Source organism: Vidua chalybeata, chromosome 4, assembly GCF_026979565.1.
Source record: "Vidua chalybeata isolate OUT-0048 chromosome 4, bVidCha1 merged haplotype, whole genome shotgun sequence".
NCBI lineage: Eukaryota > Metazoa > Chordata > Aves > Passeriformes > Viduidae > Vidua > Vidua chalybeata.
This window is the reverse complement of record NC_071533.1, coordinates 8,612,363-8,640,265: the sequence shown is the minus strand read 5'-3', so window position 1 is coordinate 8,640,265 and position 27,903 is coordinate 8,612,363. Positions and strand designations below refer to the sequence as shown.

Here is a 27,903-nt window from a genome sequence, read left to right as displayed (position 1 = left end):
TAAATCTCATACTTTTACAGCCAAGTGATCTCACTGCAGTATAATAAAGGCAGTTAATATATTGTAAAAATGTTTGCCCTATTCACACTTAATTTTCAGTTCTCAGTTTTATGTCATGTCATTTTCATTTCATGTTCCATGGCTTCCTGTGAGCATAAGTGACCAAGGCAGGTTGTTTTGATCCTTGATAAAACATTTAGGGATGGGAGAAGAGATGGTAGACTTGTAGACTACAATGCTATTCCCTGCTTACAGATGAACTGAGTATATCATCTACAAGTCCCAGCAGAGAGAAATAATAGTTGATCTGTGATACCACGCTGTTGGCTGCACTGCTTGTTGCCATGCCAAGTGTGATCTGCATCAGTCATAAATAGGCTCTAGTGCTTAGTGTCCTATATCAGGAAATAAACTGGGGCTAAGGGTTTAAGGTCCTCATTTAGGTTATAAGTCTTTAGCATGCTAAAGATGTTATAGGGAGTGCAAAGATTGTGTTTTCTTGCTCACAGTGTCTGTACTGTAGATCAGGTGTTTGGAGAGGATGGAAGGTGCTGTCATTTGTAGGAAATTTGGGTCCTTTCTTCTGGTCTCTTTTTGTTGGCATTTCTTTTCCTTCAGTGGCAGTCTGTCCCTGTCTGCTTTCAACAGACCAGGTGTACAGAAGATACCCTCTTTTGCGACCAAAAGACTGGATATATAGCGTGTATGCTTCAGTCTTGTCAACTTACATCTCTCCCCTCCAGTTTCTCATGACAGAGACACTGAGTTCTGGCTTGGAAGAGACTGTATGCTGTAGCCACATTTATCAAAGACTTACTTGATTATTTCCATTGTTAGCGGAGGTTCTGCTAGAATTCTTCCGTCAGCCTTGCAGTTCTTGAACTCTGAATATGAGAATGTTATATTTTATCAGAGCACCTGGTACTGGAAAAACCCAGAAAGTAATGATGAGAAGGGAAGAGTTGTAAAGATTTTTTCTGGAAAAAAATTTGATATTATGTCTAATTCTTTGTCAGCATGGTGCTAATGCCCTGGTCTAATGCAGAATTCACAAAAGCAGTGCTTTTGTAAGGTAGAAAACTTGACTGGGAATTTTGAAATTGCTTTTCACACCTTAGGGAAATATTCTGTGATCCTAATAGCAGTGGGGTATTTATTGTTTGCTTCCATGTCTCTGCTTTATAAATGTAGTTTTTCCAAGTGATTCATCAAGGGTTTAAGTGATATGATTCCTGAGAAACATTTAATGACTGTTCAGTTGTTTCAATGAATGTGTGCATAAATTAGTGTGTGACTAGATGACACGGTCTGGTGTAGACTGGTAAATTAGACTTGCTTTTTCTTATTACTTGTTTTGAAAACTAGTCAGCAGTTAAGTTAGAAAACTTAGGAATTGAACAATTTAGAAGGAACATCTTTCTTTCCTACTTTGGAGAAGAGATTTTTTGTTTGCTTTTAAATCTTTCTTTTCCATGTTGCCATTACCTAAATCTCCTCTTAGTGCAGTGTTGAGTTTGGTTACTGGAGAATTTATATTCTGTTGAAGGCAATGAGAAATGATAATTCTATGAATGCATCTGTTGAATTGCAGATGAGGGTTGGTACCAATTTACAATGGTATTAGGAGCACACTGGAAATGAACAGCAGCTCAAGTTCAGTAATATTCTTGAAGAATTTCTTTTTCAGTCTGTTCTCTTTCCTATTAAGCACTGTTTGGATTTTCTAATTAAGTACTAAGGACATATTAATGAAATGTTAATTTTCTTAAAAGAGATTTCAGACTAATCTGTCCACTGTACCTTTACTGTTACAAGAGGTAAATCTCAATTGTGCTACCTGTTAAGGAGAGACATGAGAAGAATTTTGATCAAGAGTGGTACTTGATCACACTATTTAAAGACTGCACTTCAAACCTAGAGCGAGAAGAGAACTAAGGTGATAACTTTTCACTGCAAATACAGCAAAATCTTATTGCCTGAATTGGTCTCTCTAAAGAAACTAACTCCAACTTGACATCTCCTGATGTCAAGACTTTGGTTGCAATATGAAAAACAATTTTGTTTGGACATTGAAAAGCATGAAAATCTAGTATCTTATCTTGGTTAAGCTTCTTTTTCTAAAGAAGAACTGAAGCCCTTATCTAGGAATATGATGACATCAATAAGCTTAATGTCTCATACAAGAGAAGTATGTATGGTATTTCCTGATACCTTTCTTGAGCTGTGTTTCACCAAATCTCAGTTTTTAAATGTGTTTTTTTTGCACTCTGAAGTGTTCATCAGTGCTCCTCATTTTGCCAGAGCAAACTTAAATATTTCTGATTATGTCATGAAAAGCTCAATTTTCTCAAAGTAATATCACGTAAACTTTGGTTTGTTTTTCAGTGACATGGACAGCAAGCCAAATGTGACAGCAAGCCATTTCTTTACAGAATGGGTAGGAATCTAGAGTAATTAAATTATGACTACCTGATGTCATTAATGATATTTTTCAGAGTAACTGTAAAGACATTTCCTTTCCCCTGGAAAAATATAGCCAAACACAAATAAACTAAATAGTTTAAATAGTGTTGACGAGTAACTTTCATGCCTCACCAGTTTTTAGCTTTTTTTTAACGTCTTCACTTATTTCTCATGTAGCAGAATGGTAATGAAACTTTATTTTTGGCTTGGGGATTTGTTTCTTTTTTTTCTCCATTATGGACATGGGGTTTTTTTGTACACTTTGTTATGGCACTCACAATTTTAGCCAGAATATTGCATTTCTGGTTTACTTTGATAATTCTAGTGCAAACTTTTCAAATAGTTGTAACTTTTCAATAGGAAAATAATTATGATTAGTTATTATTAGGTTTCATTTAGTATAAGTAATAGGATTTTTTCATTTAGGAAACACTCCAGGCAGGTAGTTGAAGGAAAATTGTAAAAGAATGATACTATTGGTAGCTCATAGGCAGAGGAAGAATAAGTTCTTCAACTTAGATTTGCAGCAAATTGAGTAAGAATGTGTTAAGACCAAGGAAGTATCAAGGTGTATCATCAAGTAGCTGTTAGAATTCTCTTTCTAAATGTTGTCTCCTTACCTTTCCTCAGCAAAAAACCCTAAATCAAGCCGAAGCACCTGCCCCCAAAAAGAGTAAGACAAAAATCCATATGGAAACAAAAACTTCATGCATACACAAACTCAGTAACTACAAATCTATTAGAAGTATTTACTAATGAAGATATGATTCTGTGCTTGTGTAAGAGGGGGAGCTGGATAACTGGAAAAAGAGTTAAATCTCTGATGTGTTGATATTTTCTCTTACGAGGTTTCTTCATGATTGGTCATGCAGATCACGCAAATATTGAGGTTACTGGATGACTGATGAAGAGACATTGTAATTTCATATTGGCAAGTTACATTTCCTTAAGTCATTCAGTGTCTTTAACTTTTTTTTCCTTCTGTGTGTATTAAAATTTAGCCATTGAAAATTGTCTGGATCTGAAATTTGCAGCCAGGTGTTTTTACAGATTTTGCTCTGAACCCATGTTTTTTTATGTAAAGATATCATGTATGAAGTCTTGGCAGGAAGCTTTTTGTGTAGAATGACAGAAAGAAAACATGGAAAACTAAATGTATTATCTGCATTCTTACACTTCCAACTTCTTAGGACTGTTAGGCAATACATCAAATTATACTGTTACTTGGAGGATAAAAATGTATTATAAAAATAAAAGTGAGTATTGCTTACTCATCCGAATCTGATTTAAATCAATAATGATCAGGAGTAAGTATTGTGAGATCTTTATTTTCCTGTGATCTCTCTTGGATCTAACATCTCAGACAAAAAGGAAAAAGGAATGAATGAGTTGAGGAATGAAGTAATAGTCAAGGGAGACACTTTTGAGAAACAGACTGGCATGTTTCAAGTAGTGAGTACTGCTTTCTGAAAGAAGAGAAAGAAGTACATGGTCATAATTTTTACAGATGATTTTAAGCATGACTCCATTTAGACACTTCTTTTTTTCTTGTAGGACTTTTTCTGCAGTACCTTAGTTTCCCTTTGGTTCAAGGAAAAAGAAAGGTCAATTAGCTGAGTTTATTAAGTGCCAGTGATGAGCTGCACAGGGAGGTCTGACCCCCATTTGTCGAGAGATGTCTGTTCAACTTGGGGGTTGCTGAATAAGAAGGTGGCTTTTTACTTTGGACACTTTGATTTCACATGGCAAACTGAAGCAGTTATTGGGCTATTCAGTATCATTTTATTATGCTGATCTTTGTTGGGCTTTTAAAAAATTTTATTTCTAACACTTGTATTAGATGGGCAAGACAAGGGAGGTTTGATTCAAAATGAGATCCCTGGTAGCTGCCAAAAAGGCAGAATCCAAAGATGTGAGGACTTTGCAGGCAGTCTGTAGAACAAGCTCTCCCAGGAACACCATAAGTGATCTTAGATGATATTCAGAATATCTGTCTTCTCTCAGGATGGTGGCTGCAGTTCAGTGGATTTCTTTGTTTCTATGCAGTTACTAGAATAAGGCATCATCTCATTTACTATCATCTGCTGCAGTAAAATCAGTATTTGTGGAAATTGTTGTCCTAATGTTCCTTTTCTAACATGCCCTGTTACTTCATTTAATTTAGAAATTGGACCTGGAGAGAGCTGTCCAAATATATTCCAGCCTTGCAAACTTGCAGAGTATGAACAACTGGTTATTAGTGGGAGTTCAAGGAGCTGAGTAAAAAGACTCTTCTGTGAGATGAGAGTCAGAGTTCTGCAGAACTATCCTGAAACTTGACGGCTGGCAAATTGTGATGATATGACTAGCATCACAGTAACTACAGAACATTTTATAGCTGTGCATGGGCCTTGGAAACAGAATCTGTGAGCTTAAGATTCATGGTGGAGTGTGTGATAGAGTAATAAATCTTTATTTTTGAATTCCTGTATATCATCAACTTTGACTTGTTCATTTACAGTGTTGAACAGAATCCTTGGGCTATTCATAAACATTTAAATGCATTCTGATCTGTTCTTTTGGTGGACAGGCTACTTGCTGCCCTAGCTCTATCTGAGCTGGCAAAATTCTCTGTCAAAAAGAGACATGATGCACAGACCTTCTCAGAAGAGTAACATCTAATTTAACAACAAGGAAACAATTTATTGAAATACATGCCCTCCAAGGCTTGGAGTTGAAGGTCACTGACCAGAAGAGAGTTCTTGTAGAACAGAAATAGCTACCTGGAAACCCAGAAATGGAAGCTCTGCTGCAGATCTGTTTCTTCTGATCTCTGGATATACCTGGACACCAGCTGTGCAGCACACAGCCTGGGAACTGTGTGCTGAGCCGAGGGCAGGAGCACTGGTGGGAAGTGTGTGCAGCCTGGCTGGCCAGTTACCTGGAAGTCATCTTCGCCTCTGCCAGCTGCCCTAATTTTCCTTTCTCTCAGCACAATCTGAGCAAGTGGCCCAGTGCAGTGCATGCTGTGAGTGGCTCAGTGCTGTGTTTGAGGGTGAGGACACTGTTGAGGAGGTGCATGTAGGCTAAAGCTGCTCTCCAGGAATCACAGCTACAGCTCCATTAGCTCTGGGACAATTTCTCCATGTCGCGGATGGACAAAGCGGAGATGCAAGAATCAACTTGATGCAAGACAGCTCTTGCCTTTGTTAAAATGTTACCTAAGTACAGCACCATGCAAATGGTTGTGCTGCTGTCAAAGGCAGCTCACCACGACAGCTGCTTTTGGGTATTACCCTGGTGTTGACTCCAAGCAGGACCACCAAAATGTTGTCTTGCCAAGATTCTCTGTGATCCTTGTTAAGGAAGGGTTGTTAGCACAGGCCAAAATGTTACCCCCTCACTGCAGGAGCTGGAGAGAAACTTGTCACAGGACTTGTGTGCTGGACTGGGTGACTGGTAGAGCTCTGGAGGAGCCTGCTTGGGACTTGTAGGGCTGGATGTGAGGCAAATACAAAAGGCTCTGCTGTTCAGGAGGTCTGTATGCTTGGGGAGGACCCGCCCTCTGCCCAGCATGTTCTATAGACTGTCTGCTTTCTGATTTTACCGGCTGTTTTTCATGTACTCTGGACATAGTGACTGGTTTTCTGGCCCTCAGGTAGATGCCTGGAGAGAAAATTATGTCCACTGGTGAAGGGTTACCTTCCCTGTTGTAAAGTGTCAGGATAGGCAGGAAGCTGAAGGCTGCAGAGGGAAAACAGTTGGGAGGTTGGGAAAGCAGGGCAGCAAGTCAGCTGACTTTGCACGTTAAAAGTTAGAATGGGACACTGGGATTAAGACTTGCTCTGTACATGACAGTGGGGAAGAGAACCTCTCAAGGTCTCAAGTTGGGAGAAACTTTGGCAGGGCTGTAGTCCAGCTTCCTGCTCACAGCTGGACCAGCTCTGAAATGGGACCAGGTTGCACTGGGCTTGATCCTGTCGTGTCTTGAAAACCTCCAAGTGTGGAGACAGCACAGCCTCTCTGGGCCCCATTCTGGTGCCTCTCTGTCTTCAGTGGCAGAATAAAGCTTCTCTTATGTGTGGTCTGAACCTCTCTTGTATCAATTTATGTCTGTTGTCCCTTGTCCTCCCACCATGCAGTGCTGTGAAAAGCCTGACTTCGTCTTTGGTTTGCCAGTAGCCTGTGGCACTTTTTAATATAGGTCAGCCTTCAGTACTTGTTAGGAAATTGTAACTTTGTGATTAATTAAAGTAAATAAAAGTGCTTATGAGCTTGGAATTAACGGCAGGGATAACAGAGATATATTGATTACATTATGCAATATAGCATCAGTGAGTGTAGCTATATTGACCAAGTTATCATGTAGACACTAATTGAGAGGGAAAAATCATTATTTACTTTTGAGTGTACTGTTTGCAACAACTTATACACTTCTCTTTCTAAAATAAACAAATAACCATGCACACATCAGTGAGGCCATTGAACATAGATTTAAAATTGTGTTGCAAGACTCCAAATATCAAGGTAACAGATCTGTTCTTAGAAATGCCAGAGCATCTGTCCTCCAGGCAGGTATTTGACTTTTGGATTTCAGAATTTTAGATACCAGTGATTTAGATAATCAGGGTTTGTCTCTATATCCAGAGAGTTTTGTTCATCCTGTGGAAAACTAAAGAGTGAGCCAGGCATTAGCTTCCTGAAATAAACAAAGAACCCTTCTCTATTATTCTGGTCTTTATTTCCCATTTGATGAAGCAAAATGATATGTGTGTTTATCTAGGTTTATTTTATTAATTCATAAATAAAATAATAGCTTGTATAAAAAAGACTCTCACTATTTCAGTGTGTACCTGACTGATCTGATTAAGGGCCCTGTCCTCAGATATTTGATCAACTTATAAAGTATCTCTATGGTCACTAATCTGTAATTCAGAAGAGATGACCACTGTAGAAATTTTTACTATCTTTATATTCTCGGAGATACACAGGGATAAGATGAGAGGCATTGGACACAAGCAGCACAAGGCCAGTTACAAGTAGGGTATAAATTTATACCATGAAGGTAGACAGCACAGTTGGTTTCTCAGAGGGACAATGGGATGTCCACTCTTGGAGATGCTCAGAGCTCACGTGATCAACTGATCTAAGCTGCCCCTGTGCTGAGCAGAGGTTGGACTGCACTGAGCTTCACAGAAGTCTTCCATCCTATATCATTCTGTAGTTACATGCAAACAACATCCAGTATTTCAGTGACAGAGATCATAGTTCTATAACGTTAAGACCCAGTTACTTAGTTTGAAAACCTCTATGTAAAAAAGACAATGCTTCTTATCAAGCAATATAATTAATGGAATTTTATGTCACAGGTGACCTAGAAGTCAGTTCAGCATGTCTGCATAGGGAGCATCTGGAGTTTGGCACTGACACATTGTGATTTATTTCTACAAGAAGCACTTGTCTTTGCTGTTAAGAGCAGAAGACTATAGGGGACTGAATTAATGCGTCCTTGGCAGACTTTTGTAAATTGAGTTCGGTAGGTGAGAGCATTCTGAAGACAGCTTGAAATAAATTTTACTAATCTATTTAAATGTACGTGGTTTTGATGGTTCATTTGCAGAGGGAATTAGCATTTATTTCCATTTGGAGCATCAACTTATAATAGTAGATATTATCAAAGCATGCAAATTTAATTAGGGAGTAATTAAAAGGTGAAGTAACATGAAGCGTGTATGACAATTTTCTTGTGCTCTTTCAGACTGATTTTGGCTTTGACTTAACATAAATGCAGTTTGTGGGGCATTCTTCTTTCCAGTGGCGTAGAAACCAGGTGTTGCATTAAGACCTCCTGACGTCCAAATGACTGCAGTTACACTGAAGGAAGATTTGGGCTGTCCAACAGAGCTTGCCCACAATAAATGAGATTGGATTTATTTCCTTGACTTTCATTGTCTTGCTTTTAAAAAGTTTAAACTGTTGGTGTTAAACTTTCTTTGCTTTAAATTGTACCCAATGTCAGACTGTTGAAGTTCTTGTTTTGCATTTTGCCTCTGTGTGTAGAGGATGCTTCTGGAGGAGATGTGAATGCAGCTGCAGCTCAAGCAGTTTCTCTTGGGTGATGTCCCCTTTTATTGTGTCTGGTTGGCCATTTGCATCTATATCTTACCAGGCTTTGGTGTATTGAGAAAAACCTGGCTGAAAGGCAGCACTAGAATTTTTAGATTAACGAGGAACTTCTTTAAAAGATGTAAAGTGCATGGTTCCCAAGCCATCTGTCAAGGGTTTCTGTTATTTGTGTTTGGCTCTTGGACAACTTCAGTGAAGAGGAGCAACATTTAAGAGTTGTATATAGTAGGGTGGCTGTAATGGCCTGCCATTAAGACCCCTTTTGTGAGAGTACTTCACTTCACTCTTGAATGTGAAGGTATTTTGAGGATTGGCCTGGAACTTGGCATGTTGCTGCACAGAGTGGGGTATCTTCATTTTTTTTCCACCCATTTAATTTTTACCTGTCTAAACATGATTAGTTGTTGGGATTATATATTCCCCCTCCACCTCCAGAAAGTTGTATTTAAGCTGTAGTGGTGTTTTCTCTGTGCTCACCACTGGTATCATCTTTCTAGTGTTTCCAAGCTGTGTTACGCTGGGTCTTGGGGACAGCAAGAACACTGAGTTACTGGTGTTCAACCATATTCTAATTTGAAGATGTAATTATAGTCAGTGAAAATTTTTAAGCAGTCTGTTGTGACAAGTGTCTGTAGACTTGGGTGTGCCATTTTTGAGGTTTTCTACTGTGAACCTCTGGAGTTGATCTCTGAGAAAGTGAAGTGCATGCTTTAATGTATTCCTTCATCCTCCCTGAGCAGGAGGAGGTTAATGGAGTCTTTACTAGGAAGTATGCATTCATTTGGAAGTATGACAAGATTGCTGAGAGTTGGGTTTATAAACAAAAAGCAAAAGAATCCAGGAATGCTGGTGAAGAGAAGAAAGTACCCAGGTGTTGGAGTTGTGAACTTTACTGGAAACAGATGTGGTACCTTTCTTTGCTTGTTCCTGCATGCAGTTTTGCAATACTATAGTTCGTTTTAGCAGAAGTAGTGAATAAGAAACAGTAATGAAAATAATGTTTTGGAGGGAGCCAGAAACTGTAGTTTTTCACCTGTTTGAGGTTTTTGTTTGTTTTTTACAAATGAGTCTGACCCTTATGTTGGTTTTTAAGGTCTTGTCTTTGTCGGAGGAAAACATCTGGCTCTTCCATCCTGATCCTGTTGTTAAAACAGCTGGGAGTACTTCTACAACATACTGCCCACATTTGTGTTTCTTCTCTCAGATTTTATGTACAGCGGGAATACATTGTTGCCAAAGTTATTTCTCATCATAGTAGGCAGTGTGAATTCAGATCCAGGCTCCTGCTGGTCTGTGATCCTGACCTCTGACCTCATCTGGCTGAAGGCAGGCTTTGACATCACATCCCTTGCAGTGTGTCTGAAAGTGAACCAGTGAGGTCAAGAATGCATGATAAGCACACATCTCCACTAGAAAAGGCAGAAAATGTACTTGGATCACATGTTTATGATCCCTTTGATTTCTTTCCATCACAGGCAGGATTTTTATCTTTATCCTATGTGGAGTAAGTGCTAGCACTCAGCTATTGTAATTCCTATCAACAACAGTTTATATGTAATGTCTTCCTTGTCTCCTCTTTGATGTAACATGTGAGTTTGTTTTGTAACTTTGCAAAAAGTGGAAGCAGGGAGGAAAATGCCTGGTTAGATGTGAATAGGTTTCTGTTGAATACCTGTGGTGTGTGTAGGCACAGAAGAAACCTTATGCTCCTGTAGGACTTTCATTTCCATTCTGATGGCACCAGTATGGTGTGCATAAAGTTGATAAACATAGTTTATCCACAGAGGAATACTTGGAAAATAAATAAGGGGAAAGCAACTAAGATAAAAGTCTGCATAATGTTTGTATTTCTTTTTCAGAAATAAGATGTACATGAAACAAATTTGAATGGTGTTACTTGATCAGTTTTCTTCTTTGCAGGAACCAAGTGATTTATGATTGCTGAGGTTTTGTTATTTTAGCACTTTTAGTGTGATGTCTGGTGGGGGTAGCAATCAAATTCTATTTGATTTGTTAAGCTCTAGAAATAGTCAGTACTGAGATACTCTGGCAAAATAAAAAAAGACCTAAAACACCCGTAGAATGTAGGTCTGGAAATGTTTGTTGCAGCAAGCAAATTATTTAATTCACCAGAAAAAAGGAGTAATGGCAGCTAAAAGAAGTTATTCAAGTCATAAATACATACTATTAGAACTTGATTTAAACTTTTTTGCATCAGTTCTGAAGAAGTGTGTTTGGATAAGAAATAGTTCAACTTGTTTATATATATTAAAAAAACCCCTTATAATTCCAGAGTGCATATGTTATAAAATACATGTTCAGCCAATGGACTTTGCATTTAGAAAAGGCAAAAAGCTTTTATTCATATGATGGAAAAAATATTTTTAATTACCTTATGTATTTAGACAGATTACCTAAATAAATTCTTCAAGAACTGCCTGTAGATTGGGACTTGTCTGAAAAAGATGATGTCTGTTAAAATTAATGGTAACTGCAGCAAAGTGTCACTTAGGTTTTTATTGGTCACGCTCAAGCTGGCCACCCTAATATTATGTTTTGAGAAAATAGTTGCAAATTATATGTTCCAACTCCTTGAACTGAAGGAAAGCCCTTCAGTGCAGCAGGGAGCTTTATGTAAGCCATGGGTGGGGATGTTTTTGATGGCTGACAGTTGTTTGCTGAATGACACTTGGAAATGTGCTGAATGACACTTCTGGAAAATACTAGACATGGCTGCTGCCAGGGTTCAGTGGTGGGTCATGAAAACAAGGTGACGCAGACGCCATCTCCACTGCCATCGGCTGAATCAGACGCTACCTGTGCGTGCAGCATTCTGGGGAGGAGCAATCACCACCCTGTTCGTTTTGCTCTGCAAGTAGAACCACCCTAACTCCCTGTTGTATTTGTTACTTATGGTGTACTTTTTCATGAGGTAGTTGCCGCTTGAGACGCTTTTGAAGTGGTCAGGAGCAGACACCAGATACGGAAAGGGCAGTTTGGTTCTTTGCTGTGCTGCTTTTCTGTTGTGGGTTTGAGCAGCTTCTGGATAGTGTGTGATCTGCAAATGGGAAAGTCATTAGCCAGAGAGCAAGGTGCTGCCTGTCTGGAGAGGTTTAGAGTGTACTTACATTCCTTTCTGCACCCTTTTAGTAGACAGAGATGGACAAGGAAGCCTGGAGGCAGCATAGCCATGGAGTACCATATTGTCTGCGTGTTGCCAAGAGATCCATTGTCCCTGTGGAAAGTCAGGAATCTAGTTCAGATGGAGATAGGGTGAATGCCCTAAGAAATCATCCAGGAAAGCTAAATCTGAATCTTGTGTGAAAAACATAATCCTTTCATCCTGGAAAGGTTTTGTTGAACATGCCAGTCAGTATACTTCCCAGAGATATTTCTCCTTTACACTGGAGACTCAATAAGGCAGGAGGGTGACTAAGCTATGCCACCCTCTTGACAAAGACCAGAACTGGTTATCCTTTCTCAGAACTTGCAGCAGAGTTTTTGTCAGAGTAGCTACCATTTCTTCTTGAGGGCTTCTGTGCTTCCACTGGGCTGGAGGGTGTGAGGAGTCATTTGAACTGTCTTTGGTGCTTCCAGAGTTTTGCTCTTTGTGACTGGTGGGTTCAAAACTAACCTGGTTTTTTGCTTAGTTTAGTTGCATTTCTTCGGAGGATGTTTGTGGTTTTGGATAATGAAGGTTGAAAACATCTTTTTTCTCATTGCTGCAGTATGATGGTGTGTGCTCTTGGTCTTGCAGTCACTTTTGTTAACTGATCAGCACAGGGGAATTAAAGCTTGGGCAATACTGAAGATTGGTTGATGGAAGTAAAGTAGGAGTGCTTTAATTTTTGGCACCACAGAAGGCATTTAGTTCTTTTTAACTGTGTTTAAACAGGGCCTCCTGCTTCCCTGTGTTTATTGGTTTTGAGACTGCAAGTCAAAACAATTAACTTTACGCAGATGCATTTGATAAAGTCTTTCTCAAGCTATTGTGACCATGACAAAATATGGAAGTAGGATAAATGTAAGGGAATCAGGACTTAGAGACAAGGCATTCCAAATGTACTGTGGGAATATAGATAAACCATAGATAAACTTTTGGTTCAGAACCAAGTAAATAACACGTATGAAAGAGAGTTGCAAGCTATCTTCAAGGTTGTACTTCCTCATGGCCTTTTTTACAGTTTTAGCTGGAAAAGATGCTGATACTACCCTTTAATTTCTGCTCAAGGAAGCTTGTGGGTTTTGTGTACTTGTAGTGTAATTGGTCATTTGAGCTTTGCAAATATAGTAAGGGTTCATTAAGTCCAGTGCAATCACAGTCTGGTCTGATTTGGAGCCTGAAACCTCCATTGTCTGTATTTAAAAACAAAAATCTATCATTTTGAATCTGAGGGGTATTTGGTTATATAATAAAGTTCTTAAAAGGGTGAAATGAAGATAGCTGAAATGGCAGTTCCTTGTTTGTTTTAAGGTTTGTCCAGTAACTGTTCCTATTACAAAAGGACATTTTGTTTATCATCTTAGTTTAAATATTTACTTGCTTCTGCAGAGATAAAATCCAAGTGCTCTCCCTACTTTTGCTATTTCTGAGTTCCATGGTCTGATTTCTACAGTTTTACGTGCTGTGCACACAGGTGGTGTTTGCCTGTGGCTGGTGGTTCCTTACGTTTCCCATGAGTAGATGGAACTGGAGGGGTTTCATGGTCATGGACTATGGAGTTAAGAGAGAAATTCTCCTTTAGTTTTTAATGCTGAACACTTGAACTAGCCAGCAAGTTACTTAAGATTTTAGAGTATAGAACAACATAGTGACAAAATTTTATCTTGTTTTAACCTCTGCAACATTACTGTGAGGAGGATTTTCACATTAGCACCATCTCTCTTACAAAGCCTTTCAAAGGTACCTGATGCTGTACTGCTTTTTTTTACCCAAGTCAATTTTCCCCCACCAAAATATTATCTGCTCTTTTAATGTACAAAATATTTAAACAATAAATTATATAAATTGTATTATAAAGTTTATCCAGTTGCTTTAGGTATGCCTGTATTGTGTAGTACTCCAGAGTGTAGGAACACTGTACTAATAGTGCCAAATGGGACTGACTGGGAATCAGAGGTAAAATAATCAGAGGTCTGCCAACTCATGGCTAATAACCAAGGCGCAGCATTTCACCTAGTTATTTGCCAGGTCCTACAAGTTGCCATTCCTGGGTTTACTGCCTTTACCATATATCTGGGTTAGCTGGAGAACCTTGTGCTGAAGTGAGCTCAGACTTGGTGCCCCTTGTTGGCTTGTGTGTGTCTGCTTGCAAGTTCTAAGATGAATATTTTATAACTCTGAAAATAAGAGGCAGACAAACTAGGGGAGAGGCCAGGGAAAACCATGTGTTCAGTAGCTTCACAGCTGCTCAGCTGGGTTAGTATCAATGTAGCTTAGTTCTTATTCCCGTGCTGTAATGATAAGTTACTTGGTTCCTGAGAGGGATGCTCTTGCTGATCACGGGCTGTCAGTGCATTCATTACTGGGCTTGCACTTTGCATTAACTCTTTTAGCACTTCATGTGCTCTCAGTGAGTGTCATTTAATCAGAGAAATACTGCTGTGTTGTCAGTTTCTAGTTTGCTACTGTTCCTTTTTCCAGAGCTATTTAAAAGATTCCTTACTTTGTGAAAGTCCAGCTGTCATAGGAATGACTCCTCTTTCATTTCAGAAGAGCAGAGCTCTGTGACTTAAAATGTGATTTATAAATGTGACTTAAATTGTCACATTTATATTCTAACCTTTTTCTCTTTTACCTAGTGAGAGAGCAGCTTTGGTGTTGAAGAGAAACCTCGGAAAGGAATGGGCCCTGTTCTCTTGAAGCTGTTTGCCCTGATCCCAGGAATGCTGTAGAGGTTAGTGATGTGAATGTTGAAGAGCTTTTGTGGAAATTGCCTTTTGGTGTGTAATTGGCACACCCTTCAATAAATTCTGTGTGAAGCAGTTCATTTTCCTGTCACAGAAAGGGAGTTAATTCAGGCACTATCAGAACACAGTCAGCTTAAAATTGCTGTACCCAAACAAAATTTAGGATTCTGTTTATTTGTGGGGATGCTGTGGAAATACATTGCTGAGTGGTCACAGAAAGTTGTGTGGGTGTGATGCGTGCTCATGGCAAGCTGCATTAAAATTGGAGATTTTTATCAATAGGTTAAAAAAAGGGTAAAAATTATCATAATGCATGAGTCTGTAGTGTCTGATTCTTCTTTGAATTTCTCAAGTCTCTCATTTTTACTTTGAGAGAAGAATACTGCTGATCTTCAGTAGAGTTGACAGGCTAGGAAGGGTCCATTCTGTATCCACACAGAGGTAGTGTTATATCTACTTCTGCCTCAAGTGACTTTTATTTCAGTGTAATATCCTAGTTTACTTGGTTTTGTATAAACTGTATACACTGCTTGCTGTGAATGTTTTTCCCCAGAGCTCTATAATCCTGCTACAAACATTACAGACTACAGGAGGCTTCCTTTTGCAGCTAGAACTTTCAGTCTAGTTTACTTCCATGTTTTTTGGAAAGTTGCCAAGGATTAAGTAGATTTATCACCCAGTGGATTACTTTTTAACTAGTGAAGTAAAAAAAAGCTTGTGTAGCTGTTAAATTCAGTAAGGCTTGGTTTTACTAATGAAACACGAATGTAGCAAGTAAATTAGATGGAGTAGTGGGAAGGAGAGAGGGAAGAGGTAGGCTTGAAGTGCACTCCTGAAGCAAAGAGGTGAATTTCTATAGGAGCAGTTGAGTTAAAATCTATTAAATCTGTCTGCTTTATGGTAAAGGATTCTAATCTTTGTTAGCTTACTTTACAAGCATAGGTGTGTGTGTGTGGTGTGACTACTGAAGAGTAATGTCCAAGCTATGCTAGGACACCCTTTGACATACAGACCCGTTTGGAGCAAAAAGAAAAACAACCCAATGGAAAAAAGGCTGCAGCATGTCACAGACACTGAAAGTGAAGAGGTGACCCAGTGGGAAAAAACAAGGAATTGTTAGTTGGCATCACTCTTTGAAGCACGAAGAGCTCAACAACTGCAAGTGCTGCTACTTCTTACCAAGAGCTTTGGTCATTGATGTATTCTTGCCATCTTTATCTTGTTTCATATAAAACTGAGAATTGTAAATTGTTCAAGGGTGAGGTATCACTTCTAATTCAACAAAAGCATACAGAAAGACAGAAACCCCAAAGCACGTCCTTCCACGTGAAATCCTGCACTCCAACATCAATGCTTTCAATTCTAGTTCTGTGCTGCTGCTTTTTTTTTTCCAATGTTTTATTCATTAACAAAACCCACAAACCTGTCCACAAGGGCGTCTGACAGAAATACGCCTTTTTTTTACTTTAACAGAAAATACCTAGCTCCCTTCAACCTATTGTGTTTAGATTTTTTTGAGACATATATACTACTTTATGGAGAATAAAAGAAGATGAAAGATCCATCTCCTCTTGTGGTAGTCTCCCTCTTGACTTAGTAAAAGCAGTTGGTTTCAAGTGACCTGTTGAATGCAGACTATTTTGTGACTCTGTGAAGACTGTCTTGTTAGAATCCCAATCTGCTATTCAGATACTTATGTAGTAAATATTTCCTTGGCACTTCATGCATCCTGTTCTTCCAGTTCTGAGGACATCCAAGAGCTGGCAGAACTTAACAGCTTGGTTTTAGGGTTGTGGTTATGTTTCTTTCAGACCCAAGCCTGCTATATTTGATTGGGTTGAGCTCTCCATGGGGCCACATTGAGTTTCTCTCCAGCTGTGGAATGACTTACCTGCAGCTACATGCATAGTAGTAAAAATTGTGATGCAGTTTATGAGCACATAGGAGATAATGAGATAAGGGAAGACAGCTAAACAACATAAATTTGCTAGGGAGAAAATTGTGTCAAACTCATTAGTTTGCTTCCTTGACAGATGAGTTAGATTAGTGCATAAGGGAGGCAAGGGATAGAAGTGATACAAATAGAAGTGTATAAGGTTCTGAAGGATGTTCTTTTGAGTGTAATATGTGCAGTGTTTTGGGTTTTTTAAATGGGATCTTCCTTAAATTACTATATTGCAGGAGCAAAATTTATTAAAAATGGTTCTGTAGAGCACTTAATAGGGATTCAAGATCACTTGGAAAGCATTTGAAGTAGGCTTCCATACCATACTAGCTTGTCATGGCTGGGTTTGACAATGACACTCATGATTTAGATTTTAGTACATGGAGTAGAGTTTACTTACGAGCTGTGCAGGTGAGGTCAGTTTGGGAGTAGATAGAATGGGCAGTCCAGAGAGTTGATATGAATCTGTCACTGGGGTAAGCAAAGTGTGTATGTTGGCTTGACACAACTCACCCTGTGTTTATACCAAAGGACCTCAGTCAGTATGCAGAACCTAATTATGCTGAGTTTACTGCATTGGGTGGCATCTTCCAACACCCACAACACTTACGGTACTTTTCTATCCTTTAGAAAACTGCAGCACTGAAACCTAGAACTTGTAAGGAAGTGTTTGTTTATTTGTAGCAGTTTCTTTATTCTGCCACAGGGAGAAAAATGTATGAGTAGGGAAGAGTGACCATATTTTTTAAGAGCTTTTTTAAAATAAGATATGAAATATGGACATAATTGTTATCTTGGGCTGGTGTCAGAGAAGTCTGTCATACTGCTTTGTTTTAAATTCCCTGTGATAGAAAGGGGTGTTTGTGTGCCATACTGTTGTGTGCACAATGCTCTTCTCACAGTTGTCAGGTTATCATGAAAGATTCATTTCATGGCTCCCTTAGAGGTAAACACTAATATTTCACACTGGGTCAGTAATTTTTGCTAGCAATAGATTAATGCCTGAAACTCCCTTGTCTGACATGTTCCCATCTGTGATGCCATAGTTTCCTGCGGATGGGAAGCATAGTGAGGCAAAAAAAAAACCAAAAAAAAAACAAAACAAAAAAAAAAACACCTCTGTTTAGGTTGTCTCTGTGGGGATGCTGTTCTCTGTTTCTGTGATCCCTGCTGCTATTTTCCTGACTTCTTGGGGTATGGCTTTTTCCTTGATATCTAGCAAATGTTTTGCTAGCAAAACTACAAATTAAGAAGATACACCTTAGCAGCAGAGAGCGGTGCAGCAGTGGTGTAATTGGAATTACAAGAATGCTGTGAAAGTTTCATGCCCCATCTTCTGTCCCAAAGGGAGGGGGAATATTGGAAGAGCCACTGCTGATAAGTGATAGCCTGTGAAAGGCAAGCCTTAGGCAGTCCCTTGGAAAGACTTCTAAGTCCCATGAATTGAAACAAAGTGGAGGCACGGTAAACCTAGTTTTAGAGCTTTCCCTTGTTTGATTTTAATTTCAAGAAGATGCCTGGGAGGAATCTCAAAGGCACATTCCTATAGATGCAAGAATAACTGTTCAAAGTGCTGGGAGATGAAACTGATATGCAGTAATTTTTGTAAGTGAGGAAATAATAGTGCAGAAGTGGGCTAACATCTGCCTGTGTTGCAGTGAGAGTATATTAGAAGTACTGTTTACTCTTTGTTATTGCTAAAAGGTCACCTTAGGAGAAGACAGAGAAGTAAAATCAAACTAAAGAAAGATATGTAGGATAAAATTGTGAAGGAATATATGAATGTTTAAGAGAAGCCTTTGCTTTGATGCTATTGTTGCAATTAAATCTTAGTATTGAGCATTTATTTACCTAATTATTTCATGTGCCTTTGCCAGCATATTAGTGGGTTTCACTCTGTTTATTGCATTGTGTTTGTCTTAAAAATAAAAAAGAAAATAAGAGTAGTTATCCTCATTCTGTACACTGCTTACTGTCAAAGCTTAAAAGGAACACAAAACCAGAGAAAAGGGATAGCAACTGAAAAAGTCTTGTTTTCTCTCTTGTGGGGAGCAAGTTCTGTCCCCAGGTTCTTTGCATTCAGAAACAGCCAAGCACAGTGCAGGTCGTCTAAGTGAGGCCATACACTTCAACAGATGCACTGAGGAAGAAATGATTTGCATTAAATAACTACTCAGTGATTTCTGTACCTGTAAATGACATTACAGTGCATTTGATAGACAATTACTGTCTCTTTTTTTTGTTCACTTCTTTATTTTTTTTTCCTCCAGCAAGGAACTCTGTTTCCTTAGTGTGAATATTGTGTGTATGTGTAGGTGAATCCAAGGGAAAAATGTGAATAAACTCCATGTCAGTAGTTGTGTTTTTACCAAGTGGGTGCTCAAGCTCTCTTAGCTTTAGTTGGAAAGCAGTATCCACTTAGGATAGCCATTTGGGTGTCATTCTGGGAGAATTCTTTTCAGAGAACTGCAGCTTCAATCATAATTTGTTTTCTCTACCCTTGGTTATTACTAGGGGAAGGAGCAAGTGTAGTGGTGAGACATAACATGCGAGTTTGGATAACATAATGGATTTCCTTGGAAAATACTACCACTTCTGAATAGTTTTTGTTACTGAAACAAAACACCTGGCAGTTCTAGATTGTACGGTGCTGTGCACGAAAGTAGCATTGCAAGCTAGAATACTAAACAGTGTTAAAAAAACACGACAAACCAAGAAAGCCCTGAAAAGTAGAAGAGTTAGTCAAGAAAATCCACATTGCATCTGATACAGATTTTAGTAAGGAGAGTCTCTTGTCTTTGGTTTATTTTTCCCCCAGAATAATTAGTTCTATTGTAACCAAAATTGAAATGTATTTACTTTCCTGTGTGATAAGAGAAGCAGGAAAATGTTATCTTGCAAATTAATTTGTAAGCCACGGTACATCATTCTCCTTTGCCGTGATTGTACTGCTGGCCAGATGTCGATTTGCTTGAGCATACAGTTTTTAATCTTGATCCGGCGCTTGTGTGAGTTGGATTTATTCTTTGTGAAGCAGCTGTATCAGTGACTGGGGCCTGTGCATTGCAAGGACGAGGGATCCCTTCCCTTGGAGTCCCAGCCTGCCTGGAGGGAGCAGCTGCTCCTTGCTGACAATCCCTCCCGCCTGGGCACTGGTACAGTCTTCGCGGGGGCTGGTGGCGCAAAGCTCGGCAGAGCCGCCTGACTGCCACAGGGATGTTTACTGACCAAGGGCTGGCAGCATCTTGGAGGCAGGGGAATTTGTCTCCTGTCTCTAGTGTCTTACAAGGGGATGACTTGAAAACTAAGATGCTGGCACTGAACTTGAAGAATTCAAGGTAGGATGAGACCTAAATGAATCCCAGCTCCTCTTACTTCTTTGCATAATACTTTATCCCCACAGACTAAAGTTTAATTCCATGACTAACACATGTGAAGTTGTACCTCTTGTTGTCAGAGTTGTTGTTATAGGAGAACTTGAACCAAAGCTGAGATTGATCAGAGATTTAGTCAAAATCTAGTGATATTTTTGAATAAAATGAGTAATGTACCAGTACATAATTTTCTGTGTTTAGGATGTTGGCTCTAGAGAAATAAGTTAAAAGTAGGTAGTAGACATTTATAATCCCAGCTAAGGAAGAAAATAATTGATTTTAGTTTGTCACATGGGTAGTTTTCAAAATACAGCTAATACTAGCCTTGAGTGCAGTAGTTGTGCTGTGAAGCAAGCTTGTTGTCCAGTTATGTTACACATGTTCTACGAAATGGAACAAGTTGGAGAAAATAATATTAAGGTAGTCTTTTCCCTGTCTCTTGAGTGCTATAGGCTTCATTTTTTTTCTCTTTGAATTAGAGAAACTCACTTTTCAGGGGATTTCTAGCGGTCCTATTTAATCTTGTAATACACTGCAAACTGGTGTAGGGAAATCATTTATTCACTGTGAAATACAGCTTTTATTTAGGCACTATTACCAAGCAGGGCTAGAACATGAGTAATGAAGAGAAAAACAAAAATAGTTTTGAAAGTAGTTATGGTAAATAGTAAATATACCAACCTCTTTATTGGCAATCAAAACTGAGCAAAATAAGCATGGGTTTTCTAAACTGTTACAGCTTTTTCCCTTTATGAGAGATACCAGCTTTAATTTACAATAATATCTACGCCCAGTTCAATCATTTAATAAGTGTACCATTGAAAAAAAATTCCACTGGAGAACTGAAAGAATCCATTCATTTGAGTAATTAATATTGCTTTTAAAGTCTGCAGTTTTAGTCTGCTTTGTAGGTTTGTGTTTTTTTCTTAAGTGTTTATTTTGTGGGGTGTTTTGTCTTTTCTTTCCCCTCTTTTATTTTTTCCTGTTTAATCCTTTGACACATTCACTGCTGGGGATGGAAACCTTGTAGCTCTGATGGGCTATTTCTGAATCCAAACAGCTCGGTCCTGCCTTGGATATGTCCCAGGCTTTCTCTGCAAGACAGTGTTCTGGGAGCAGCAGTCCTTGTGTTACTGAGGAGCTAGAGCTGTTTTCTGTAAAGAAAGGTTCACAATCAGCTCTTTTGTCTTTGTTCCATGTCAGGCTCCTGAGATGTGTTTCCGTGTGCAGTCTGGTGGAGCTGGATCCAAAACCGCCCTGGGAGCCCAGGAGGTAATCTAGCTCTACCTGCAATCCTCAGGTGTTTGAAGACTGAAGATGAGACTGAGAGGGATTGAATTGCTTTTATCTGCAATTTGTGACTGTCATCCCCAGAGGATCTTCTGCCACCCAACAGAGAGGGGTCAGGGGAAGGAGAAGGAGGAGAAGAGAGGGAAGGTGAGGAGAAAAGGCAGTACTTTTCTCCCATTATTACCATACTTGCTTAGTTACACAAAGTATAGGAATCTTTACTGTTTTTCCCACTGGTGGTGCCTCCTATGAGGAGCAGCTGAGGGAAGTGGGACTCCTTAGCCTGGGGAAAGAGGCTTGAAGAGGACCACACTGCTCTCTGCAACTACCTGAAAGGAAGTGTTAGTGAGGTGGGTGTCAGTCTTCTTTCCCGAGTAACAGGATGAGAAGAAATCACAGAAACATTAGGGTTGGAAAGGACCTCTGGAGATCATCCAGTCCAGCCCCAATGCCAAGGCAGGGTCACATGGAGCAGGTGACACAGGAGCACGTCCAGGTGGATTTGAAATGCCATCAGACAAGTAGTCTCCACAACCTCCGTGGGCAGCCTGTTCCAGGGCTCTGCCACCCTCAGTATGAAGAAATTCTTCCTCCATGTTGAGGTGAAACTTCTTGTGTTTTAGTTTATGGTCATTGCTCCACATCCTGTCACTGAGCACTGCCAGAGAGTCTGCTACTGTTCTCTGGGCACCCACCTTTGTGATATTTATGGGCGTTAATGAGATCCCCTTCAATCTTCTCCCCACTAAGCAGGTCCAGCTTCCACAGTCCCTCCTCACATTAGAGGTAATACAGATCCCTCATCGTCCAGATCCTCTGCACCCTCTCCAGTAGCTCCCTGTCTGTCTTGTCCAAAGGACCCCAGAATTGAGTACAGCACTCCAGATGTGGCCTCACTAGGGCGGAGTAGAGGGGCAGGATCACCTCCCCCAGTCTGCCAGGTCCACCCCAGGATCCCATTGGCCCCAGCCATCAAATGTCCTCAAGTTGTACCATGGAAGACATTGATTAGGTATTTCGAAAAAGTTCTTCACAGAAGGAATTATCAAGCATTGAAAGAGGCTGCCCAGAGAAGAAGCTGCTCCAGTCATCATCCCTGGAGGTATTTAAAAGATGTGCAGATGAGGCAGTTGGGAACATGGTTTAGTGGTGGACTCGGCAGTGCTGGGTTAGAGGTTGGACTTGATGATCTTAAGGGTCTTTTCCAGCCTAAGTGGTCTTTAGTTCTGTCCTGTATGCTATGCAGAACTTGATTTCAGTGGAGCTCAGTGGATGCCTTTGGACTATCCTAATTTCAGGCAGTAGTTAACGTGTATGCAAGTATTTATGTTTCTTTTCCATTAATCTCTGGACTGAATTGCTAATTATAAAGTCTTGAGCTGTTGTATTTTCTTTTGCACTTAGAAATACTATGAACATGCAGCTTAAACATTGGGGTTGTTCACTCTTATTTACTTCCTATTATTGTTCACTCTTATTTACTTCAAAAATAAACAGGCATTTGTGCCCAGCCTTTAATGGTGATTTAAGTGCAGATACGCTGCTGTTTTTGTTACATTCTTTCTGCCTCGATGGTAGCAGAGAGAGGAATTTTATTACATCAGGCAAACATGTGCTGGTAGGATCATTTTGTTGTTTTTCTTATCTGTGTTGTTAGAAACAAGGGTGGCTCTATGGAGACATTTTACAGGTAATGGGCTTCTACTTACTGCTCCTTCATATGCAAATTTCCTAAAGGCAGAAGAAATGTTTTCTTTTTGGTGTATAAATGGCTGGTTTACATGGCTGCAGGAAGTTTTTGCTTTAGATTGCTGTTGAGAAGAAAACCCACTACCACCAGCATCACAAATGGGGACCGTGCTCCTGTTAAAAAATTCGGTGCCTTTTTTAGCTAAATGTGAGAACCGTGCTTAGGGTCACTGTTGTCCTTACTGACCATGTCCTGTTTGGGGGTGCTTTGCTTCCTGCATGGCCTTACTGTGAGGATGTATGAACTCTCTCCTGTTCCAGTTTAGCTGGTTTCCTTCCCCATCTTCCCCACCACACCCTTCCACTCCCCATTACTTGGAAAAGTGAATAGACCAAAGCACTCTTCCCCATTCTTGATGGTGGCTCATTGTTTCACTATTGGTTCGAATGCAATAACTTTCCTAGGAAGGCTTTTTTTTCTTTGCTTGTTTACTGTGAATGCAAGAGCCACTCTCCAGAGCAGTGTTATTATTCCTATGCATTTGTTGATGTCTGCATTCCAACAAGGGATGGCTTGTCTCCTCAGATCCCAGATTATTTTGCATTTTTGTTTGTTTTTCTCTGTGTGTCCCCTCCCCTCTCATCCTCTCACCCTTTTTGTATTTTCTAGGGGTTTCTTAGAATTTTCTCTCCTGAATTGTATGGTTTAGTCATTGTCATGCAGTTCAGGACTTCAAGCTAAAATTTCAGTTCTGCTGTATTCCCAATGGGCTCTAACTAGTATCCTGTTTGTCCAATTAATGCAAATCAGTTTATTTAGGTCTTTTGAAAACAAAACAAAAACAAGAAAACCAGTATTCAAAGATGCTCAAGATATTTTACCGCAGAACACGTAGAGAATTAAATTAGAAGTTGCTCTCAAAGATATTGAGGAAGCAAATAGTCTGTTCTGTTTTAGTTTGAGTTTTTTAACCAGTCGTTATCTATCTTCATGGTATTCTGGATATTTTTTCTGATGCTGCATAGGTTAGTTGGTTCATAAGCTTCGATAAAATGTTCCGATTGATTCCTCCATTTCAGATAATTTTGCTGAGGTGCAAATGTTTCTGACATGTTTCCACTCTGCCAGCATATGTTCAAAACGAAGTTGATGTTTCAGTATTTACTTTTCCTCCATGTGTTTTTCAGCTCCAGGTGTTTATAGCAGTACTGAAGTTTGCAGAATATTATGAGTTTGCTCATCTACTGTCTTGTCAACCAGCAGGCGTTAATGGGGGTCATTCCCACCTCAAATGTCTAGTTACAAAGTTCCAGATGAACATTAATCTCACAAATTATAGGTTCCAAAAGTAATCTGCTGGGTTTATAATGTATTCATACTGGTTACCCTGAAGAAAAGAATTTCTGTTCCCTCAGTAGAAAACCTGTTAACTTACTAGGCATCATTTTTCTATAAATAAGTGTTTCAAAAATACATGTTGGTGAGCAATGTCTCTATTTTTGTCATGTTTTGTGTCTGCTCCAGCCAAGTTGGACTTTGCTTCTGCCTGTCAGGATTTTTGTGTTACACATATTTTTATCTCCTCGGTTAGCATATTTTTCTGGTAAAAAATGTCCTTTGCATTCCTTGAGTAGAGGAGGAATTGTATGTCCAGAGCTAGTTCAGACTTTGTGGCACTCAGAACTGGATTGCCGGCTTTGAGACCACACTGGAACAGGTCAAGAGGAGTGGAAAAAATGTCTCAATGGTATGATTGCACAAGCAGGGGCAAATGGTTTCTTGGAGACTGGATGTCTATGAATGAGCCACATGAAGGTGCTAATGCAGGTGTCTCCTTTCTAACATAATACCTGCACGGAGCCCTGTACTTTGATCTTCACTGTAAGTGATGATTAGGGGTAATGAAACATGGCAATATTGATTTATTTTCTGGAATGACCATTCCTCATCTCGTAAAGCAGAAAGGTTTCTTTTACACATAAAGAGTTATTTGGTCCTTAGTCCTGCATAGGCAATATATTTCTGCCTTGCATAAATTACTGAAAACCTTTTTCTGGTGTAAATATTGGTGGGTTTTTTGCAACCTAAGCAGATACCATGGAGCAAGTTTGAGGTATGGAATTTTCCACCTTCTTTGATGGCTAGCAAACCTAAACTGGTTTTTGGAGATCAGATCTGTGTTTATATGCAGATGATGTGGTTTAAGACTTTGCATTGAAATTCAGAGATGAAAGTCTGTAGAACCCAGCAGTCAAATATGGATTTCAGGTAGCCTTAGGGTTGGTTGGATGGTATTTCTTGGTCTTGTGAAGAAATGAGGACCATCTGTTGCAGATACCTCAAAGATGAGGTTTTCTGCTCCTCCTAGCTGGATACAATATTCATTACGTTCCATTTGGCTTCTGAAAAGTGAAAATTACTCATTCAGTTCCCTTGACATTTTTCAAAAGCTGCTTTTAAACAAGTGGTGGATTTAGCTATTCAAATGTTTACAACAGCAGATTTACCTTTTGATTCCCAGGATTGTGTGTGATAGTTTGAGACAAAATAAGAATTCATCTTTCATTTTAGTTAAAAAATATGTAAAGTGTGGAAAGGCAGACACCTTAAATCAACGTGTCTCCAGTCTAAATAGCCTTTATTTGAGCTTTCTGGCAGTTTGCTTTTTCAGCATTTTCAATTCTTAAGCTTGGTTATCAGTTTATTACTGAGCTGAGAAAATGGAAGTCCTTAAGTCTTGTTAAAGGCTTCCTCAAAGAAAAACAGTACTTAGAATTGGGTTCACGGTGATGACAGATCATAATGAGTGCTAAGTAAAGATGTAGGAAGTGGAATTATCATCATCCGGCCAAAAATCACATTCTAGATGCAGTGTGGACAGATTTGTTCCTCGTAGGAAAAGGTGGCACACATTTGCTTCGTTGTGCACTGTCTCATCTTTACTCTCTGTAAAAGTAACTCGTAGCTCCCTTCTGTTTCATCAAAGCCTGAGTTCTGTACACCATCCCCAGATGTCTGTGGGCAATGATTGCAGTCACATCCTTTGTCTCCACACTTGAATGGGTAATCCTTTCTGCCAGGTAACTATTGTTCTGTGCTTTTGCTCTGAACAATGATGTTGAAGCAGGCTCTTCATTCCCAAGGGCAGTCTGGATTGTGAGACTTCACTCAAGGTATCCAAGTTGTCTGTGCTTTTCTTGCACAGAGATAGCAACGAAGAAAAGTGATGCAACTTCAGCTGCAGTTTGGAGAAGTACTACACACTGTTTTGAGCTGGCGTAGGATTTAATACTTTGGTTCACAGGCTTTATTTTTCAGAGGTGGCAGAAGAAGTGTTTGTAGCCTGGAAATATTTTGTTATAGTAGTGCGAGTAATTTTGGGAAATGTGGTTATTAAAGCCCTAGAAAATGCAGTGACAGAGTTATCTTCTAGATACAAGCTTTACACGGTATGTCAGGAAAAAAACAGGCTATTTGCAGAAGTCAAAAGCAGTATTTTATTTTCTTATTTGAACAAAATTAAGTGTAAAAAGTTGATATAACTAAAGGTCATTTTCATTTAAGTTATTACTAAGTAAGAATATGTGCGTTATTAGTCTTTAGCAAGACAGCTCTGGTCCATCCATGCAGCATAGGTCAAAAGTATCACTGTTATTTAATTGTTGTCCTTTTGCACTGATTATAAAACATTAACCTTCAGGAGGGTACAAATCACAGGAAATCGACTCTATCAGCACTTGCTATTATGTGTCATTATCATGAATAATTTGTGGGAAATCGAAGAAGACTGATAGTCCATGTTTTATATCTTTGTCTTTCTCAATAAACAGTTACTAAAGTTCTTCATATTTGTTGAAGCATTAGGAATTTTTGTTTTTGCAGAGATTTCAAGGCATTAAGGTCAGATTGAACATAAGAATAGCATTTCTAATATTGCAAATAACAGAGAAATTTTATCTTTAGCTGTCATCTGACTGGAGTTCAGAGAACAGGAAAAACATGTCCTGAGTAAGGATAGCAAGGCTTTTTTGTTTGTTTGTTCCTTAGAGGGGTTAAAGCAAAAAATAGCTGCATGGAATTATCAGGTTTGGATACTACCCTGTGAACTGAGACACCTCTGTAAGCAGTTCTTCAACCTATAGAAACAGACCAGTATTAGCTCTTCTGTTCATCTGAAAAGGTCAAGATTGTTTTTAGGTGGTAACATAAGGTTGCTCAAGATAAATTTTCAGTGCAAAGGAGGAAAAAAGCCAAACCATACACACAAAAGTCATGACTTTGAAATAATAGTGTGACCTTGCATATCCTTGCCTGTTCACCTTCCTTAACTTCCTTAATGATACTTAGCAATACTTAAAAGCTGGAGTGGGAGCTGGTGGTGTTTTCGTGTTGGGAAGATTTCTGAATGAAATAGTTCCTGTTTCAGCCAGATGACTGGATGTTTAACAAGATGAAATCATAGTATGGGAGTAGGCACTTTTATTACCAGGGCAGAATATGAGATTTACTTCAGGCCCTCTCTTACCAGATAACGTTCTCCAAACGCATGTGTGCCAGGGAGAGCTCATGGCATCCTTTTCAACAACACAGCTTGCTTGTGCATGATTTTATTTGTGTGTGAGTAGTTGTTTTGTGTTTGGTGGCAGGACTGGTGAGGGGAAAGGGAATGGAAGGAAGTAGTTGCATTCCTCACTTCCCCTCCTACTGATGTTTTTGTCTACAAAGAGAATTTTTAATTCCTGCTCAGTTCTAAGCAAAAATGGATGTGTATCTAGCCAGTAACAGCTCTTTATTGTTTGCTTTGAAGGCCAGACAATGTCCTTTTGAATAGTGCATATTGATGATCATCTTCAGAATGTTAGTACCCACTACATGGGTAGGGAACCTGAAATTCAGGAAAGAAGTAACAGATCTAGTGGGGAGGGAACTGTCAGGTGTGGAATTTACTGATTCTGATGGACTTCTGTGATTGAGTATAGCAGGAAGACTTCAATTTCATTTTCCTGAGATAGTTGAGGTGGAGGTATATACTGGTCTCCCATTATAATCTGCAAAGAAAGAAGTTGATTCCTGTTTCACTGGTAAGCTGCTAATGTAATAACAATATAGTGCCTGGAGAAACAGGC

The 27,903-nt window shown here is 39.3% G+C and overlaps 1 protein-coding gene across 4 annotated transcripts in view; it reads left to right on the top strand.

Annotated features, from left to right (window-relative positions):
- Positions 1-27,903, top strand: part of WDFY3 (WD repeat and FYVE domain containing 3) — a 150,860-nt gene that overhangs the window by 17,334 nt on the left and 105,623 nt on the right. For all 4 annotated transcript variants that reach the window (XM_053940307.1, XM_053940305.1, XM_053940306.1 and 1 more), the window contains exon 2: positions 14,371-14,465. The gene's annotated coding sequence lies outside the window, so the exon portion shown is untranslated. The remainder of the gene's footprint in view (positions 1-14,370; positions 14,466-27,903) is intronic.